The sequence below is a fragment of the Macrobrachium nipponense genome, chromosome 11, assembly GCF_015104395.2.
Source record: "Macrobrachium nipponense isolate FS-2020 chromosome 11, ASM1510439v2, whole genome shotgun sequence".
NCBI lineage: Eukaryota > Metazoa > Arthropoda > Malacostraca > Decapoda > Palaemonidae > Macrobrachium > Macrobrachium nipponense.
This window is the reverse complement of record NC_061087.1, coordinates 10597013-10603012: the sequence shown is the minus strand read 5'-3', so window position 1 is coordinate 10603012 and position 6000 is coordinate 10597013. Positions and strand designations below refer to the sequence as shown.

At 40.5% G+C, this 6000-nt stretch overlaps 1 protein-coding gene across 4 annotated transcripts in view; it reads left to right on the top strand.

The window, feature by feature from the left end:
• Window positions 1–6000, top strand: part of LOC135222027 (serine/threonine-protein kinase par-1-like) — a 370912-nt gene that overhangs the window by 252803 nt on the left and 112109 nt on the right. The gene's annotated exons all lie outside the window — the stretch shown is intronic.

The window sequence follows — 6000 nt, the reverse complement described above, 5'->3', positions numbered from 1 at the left end:
AATTCAGCCTTTTCTTATACAATCCATTTCCGTTTATTACTCAGAGCTACACTTCGTTTTTAACTTTCTCTTTTTATATGGGTGTTTCCTTAACCACAATTATATAACGCAATCCTCAGCAATAACACGCATAAGAATTCAAAGAGATGGATAAGGATCAAGATGAAATGGTAGCAGTAATCTTTCTTTTTTTATATAAAGGCGGTAGTTAAGTATATCTTAGTTTAACCAGACCACTGAGCTGCTTAACAGCTCTCCTAGCGCAGGCCCGAAGGATTAGATATTTTTTACGTGGCTAGGAACCATTTGGTTACCTATCAACGGGATCTACAGCTTATTGTGGGATCCGAACCACATTAAATCGAGAAATGAATTTCTAATGACCAGACATAAATTCCTCTGATTCCACTTTGGCACAGCTGGAAGTCGTAACGCACGACTACAGAATCGGTAGGCAATCACGTAAACCAATCGTCCAACGAAGAACAGATAAAGGCGGGAACGACTGTGCAGTGACTCAGAGTTGCTGAGTGACAACCACTGAAAATCTGAGGAAAATCCGTAAGGGAAGCGAAGCTAATTAAATTGGTAAATAAGGCAAATTTAAAAACGACAGTCAAACTTTTCAAGAAGTGAAAAGCATGTTTTTCATGATTCTGTGAGAATAATATCTAGTTAAATTTCATAGAAAAATTCACAAGTGCACGGCAAAAATCTCTGTTTAGCATGTGATGACTTTAACCAACGTATTTTCATTAATCCAACCCAAATAATTTCCCTTGGTTTTAGCAACCACTTGTAACTTTGCCGAATGTGATTATTGGTTGAAACAATGCAGCCGTGTGTGTATCCTTGAAACTAAAGCCTATGTACTTTTTCTTTTCTATGTCCATACAATTATTAAGTTTTTTCCTCTTCACAATTTCACGCTGTTATGGTTATCACACGACAATTGTTTAATAATGTCATGAATGAAAAATGTAAATCTTTTCCCTTAAAACTTGGAGGCAAAACCAATCGGCATTGGTAAGTGTTCGCGCTTGATGTTAATTTACGGTTAAATCTCATTTTACGCTTAAGAAAGCATGTAGTACTTGAATCTGCAAACCGCCAACAGGTATTTGAAATGTTTCAGTTGTCTTTCAGAAAAGGATTTAGGATTGAACTTTAGAATGAGATTTACATAGGCTAAGAGTACAACTTAGACTAAGATTTTGGCCCAGACGAAATTTCAACTCTTTAGAAAGATTTTGACCTCAGACTAGAGAAGATGACATGCAATCAGAGCAAATAACTGACTTCATTGTTAAAATTAACTTTGAAGAACAAGTTCCACAACGTTAGGAACCAACTTGAATGTGAAGTATACCAAAGCAATGCAACGTGAAACCAACCTTTGATGCCGCAACCCTGAATTTGAGGAGCTTTATTTAAGGTTCCAGATCTAAAAATTGCGTGTCGCTCAGGTCACGTTTCGTGCCTTTCCATGGATTCTTAAATACGAAGCATGAGAAGAAAAAACACCATCCATTGTATTTGCATAATGTTCTCGATGTTTACCAAAAGTTTCTTCCTTGGAGGGCTTACTCACGGTAACCTTCCTTTGTGGATGAACATTTACATCTTTCCAAGGTGAAGATAAAAACTTAATTTCAAATTAAATGACTTGTGTCATTTCCTTTAAGGCAAAGTCAAAGATTCTGGTATAGATTAATAAGATCAGCGTGTGTTAAACCCCCTTATCCTCATGACCGGGGGGAAGGGGTGGGGTAGTAACCACCTGATGTTTAGAAGGGCACATGCCACCCTGCTTTGTTGCTATGGGCGATGGTGCCGCTAAGGAGCGAACAACGGCTTAAGGCAGCTTTAAGGTGGGTACACACGTGCGAACCGAACCTTGTATTGTAACCGATTCTTGTAACAAAAACGCAAGTGTGGACGGTTCCTCGAACCCGAACCCCGAAACCGCGAGGTTCGAGGCTCCGTTCGCCCTCCGTCCCGCCAATTGTCGGTTTTTGGGCCCCGAATCAAAGGGAGGTCTCTTTGAACGTTACGCCATGTGTGGACGGGACCTGTATTACACGCGTAACAACAGAGGTTGCTGAACTTGTTAACACCGACTATGAACAAGGCCGTCCATAGTAGAGTCCCTTGTTTTGGTCAGTCAGTACGTATATGTATACCATGGCTGATTGGAGTGAGGAAGAGGCCCTTCAATTTATTAGTTATTACGAAGAACAGACTTTACTGTGGCCAGAAACTTCTTGGAATCTCATGTCAGCGAGTAATTCCCGACCACTGTATTCTACCCTTCTAGTAAATAACCTTGATTGCCACCATCTTTTATTTAGCTTCATCTTCGTTAAATAATATATATAAATATACGCGGCAGCTGCTACTTGCATGGTGGCCATCGTCGGTAAACATCCCGGGCAGAGACAGACTGATGATCGCAGTGGATTGAAATGAAGTTACGTGCTTAACGTGGTTACGGTTCGTCCTCGACATTTTGACACCTTGTAACCGTATATGCGTAACTCAGTTACACATACAAGGTTCGGCTCTCACGTGTGTACCCACCTTTAGGGTACACGTGAGTATGCACAATGAATGGGTATTTTGGGGTTCCGGTTAGGGGGTGGGGGTGGGGACATCCTGTACGATTACGGAGGTGGAGGGTTGAGGATACGAAAGTATTAATCTCTCACAGCAGGAAGCCACCCACAACATATCCCCTGCCATTAAGTGCCATATCACTATCCTAAGGACATCCTCCAAGGTAACGCCATATGATGGGAGAAGAAATAAACGAAATGGGTACCCCCCCCTTTTTTATTTTTTGTCTTCTTTTTTCAAAAAACCGTCTTCTAAAGGGCGCTCCTGTGTGCATTTGATTCTCTCTCTCTCTCTCTCTCTCTCTCTCTCTCTCTCTCTCTCTCTCTCTCTCGTTAAACTGTTTCGAATGGCCTTTTTAGACCATCCCACCCTTTCTCAGATACCATTCCTCCGGGCTAACAACTTATCGGGTGGCTTTGCATCCTGACACTGCAATGTTGATCGATGACCAGCAGGTCTAGAAGCGTTCGTTGCATTCGCTAGAGTTTCGAGAGGTCATACACGCTTCTTTTAGGCAAGGAAAGTCCGTAGTCTTCCGCCAACAGTTCAACATGAATTATGCATCATTATGCTTTGGGTGATGGACGAGAGCATCCTTTCGTAGAAGGTAGGTGGCCTCTCTCTCTCTCTCTCTCTCTCTCTCTCTCTCTCTCTCTCTCTCTCTCTCTCTCCTTCCTTATCCACTCTCCCTCTCAACCGCGTAAGGAGAAAAGATTTAGCAAAATTGTGTGTCAGGCAGTGACCTATCTGATGCTGCCTAGACGTGATTGTCAATGATGTAATGAAATTGCGCATGCATTTTACTTGGTAGTCGTGGAATTGTAAGTGAACGATTACGGAATGGGCAAATCTGAATATGGAAGATGTCGGTTTTAGAAGGTTATGTGCGACGCATAAAAGAAACATTGGAAATTCCTACACACCAAAATGCACGTTGGTAATTGTGCCTCGTTGTAACACCAGACAAATATTATTCTTTTTAATCTGTGACTGAGGAAGCGCTGCATTAAGAGAGAAACCTCCGATTTCATTTCTCTGTGACCAGCCGTCAGAAATCGCACCTAAGGCAGGGTCATTAATCATCCAGGAATGATGACGCATAAAGAAATCGAAAAAATGAGAATTAAAAGAGGTACAGAAAGAGAAATACCAGAGGTTTCTTATAAAGACCGTGTTCCCAGCTTCTTCTCATATCTCTCCAAGGCCTTAAAAGGCTCTCGGACTTTAAGTACCGACGTAACAACTTACCTGAAGTAGGTTACGATTAGAAACAGGTAATGAATATACTCAGCAGAAGCTTTTGTGATACCTGTGTTGTGGGAACATTTCTAACCCATTAAGATATATCTTTGGCGTTTGTTTCTTTTTCTGGCAACCACATGTTTTTTATTCAATCGCTAATGTGTCCATTTTTCCTTTCTTGACAATTATGTTTCTATGATTAACCTTTTCAATGCTTTGCCACTATCGAGTATAGCAACATTTACTTTTATCTGGTGTGGTTTAGGGTATCTGTGTTTTATAATTTTGATATTCATTTTAATGCATGCAATGCACTGCAATAAAATGTTGTTCCCGTGTCTTAGTGTGTTTTAACAAAATCTCTAGCGAACGAATGGACTTACTGTTCAAATTCTTGGGGTGACTCCCTATTGAAGATTGCTCTTTGATTTATTTTGATAAAGCTTTGACGAGTTGTGGTCATCGAAATCATATTGACCATTTTTTGTATTATTGTGGAGACGAATGAAACCCTGCGTTCCAGAACCTGACATTCTATTATTGAGAGGTTTTGACGGAGATTATGTCTCTCCTGAGTGCTCTTCATTTTGTTCATCTTTCTGTACTTTTATCACTTACAAAGAATAGCACATGTGATTATAGCGTTTCTATAAGACTGCTACAGATAACTTTAATGGATAAATTTAATGGATGTTTGGTATTTCAAAACTGTAATTGTAAGTCAGTGTTCAGTATTGAGTGAAACAGGTTTTTACCTTTGATAATAAAGCACTTAGATTTTAACCTGGTGATTATTTCAGAAAATTGTCTTAAGAGGTAGACTCATCTAATTGGAAACTTTGTTTAATATACATACATACATACATATATGTGGCAGTTGCCTCGATGTCAATTTTTACGTATCTCCCCCCCCCCCCCCCCCCCCCTCTCTCTCTCTCTCTCTCTCTCTCTCTCTCTCTCTCTCTCTCTCTCTCTCTCTCTCTGACTGGAGGGAATCAGAATACGTAAGGATGTCCTTATTTTCCTTCCTTACTAGCAACCTAGAGGAAAGGATTAAAATCACCTGACGTCACTTAAGGGGGCCGTAAAGAGCGCTTGACAGGGCTGAAGATGGACCATGAACAGTTTAAGGACACTAAAAGATATTAGCTCTCTTGATAATGGATAATGAAGGATATACAATAGTGTCCCTTGCAGTGTGGCTTTCGTTGGACGCTCTCCTAAGATAACCAGAAATGGGATTTTCCCATTTTACGGGAATGCGTTGAGGTGAGGGATAACTTTGCCAAGAAAATGTAGGATAAATTCCACCCCCACTGTTTTCTCTCTCTCTCTCTCTCTCTCTCTCTCTCTCTCTCTCTCTCTCTCTCTCTCTCCTGTGGTAGAGGTTCGTCTTCTTTTCTTCATGATAATGGAGGCGGAGTTACTTGTTTCAAGGGAAAGTGTTTCTCTTTATCTAGCTGACCCTTAACTAAATATCTTCACGCCTCAGGAATTATGAATTAAAATGTGATTTATGCATTCTCAAAATAATAAAGACCGATAAAAATTCTTTGTCTCTCGGCGTAGGCAAGTGCAGATGAACTTCACCTAAATGAGGGGACCAGACGGTGTAAAGGGAATTTTGAGAGGTGGGAGTGGAATATTCCCTGCAGCGCATTGGATATTTTTCGTGAGATTCGCTTACTAACTGAATCTGCCTTTCACGTTTCAGCCATATTTCAGTGGGAATTGATTGATTTAACTGTTCAATATTTTCCCAAAAATTGTGAGTTAGCACCAATGAAATTTCCCTCGGGGATCCTACGTCGTGACAGGATTATCGAAAGCCGCTTTTTCGTCGGCTGCCTTCCATCACTGCCCAGTATGAAAAGAGCCGAGGAAAAGCAAAATTTGAAGACCACAGAGGAAAATGTATTTTGAAATAAAGTATGGAGAGTTGTCGTATTTTTCTTCTCCCAAGCATATGCTTAGGATAACGAATGTGAACATTACCTCTTTTTTTTCCCCTTAGGCAAGGAAACATTAAAGGCACATTGCGATTAAGTTGTATAATCGATAGAATTTCAGGTACTGCAGATAGTGTAAAAAAATTTTTAGACCTGTTTATATCCGCTTCAAAGCTTAAATGCAACACAGGAG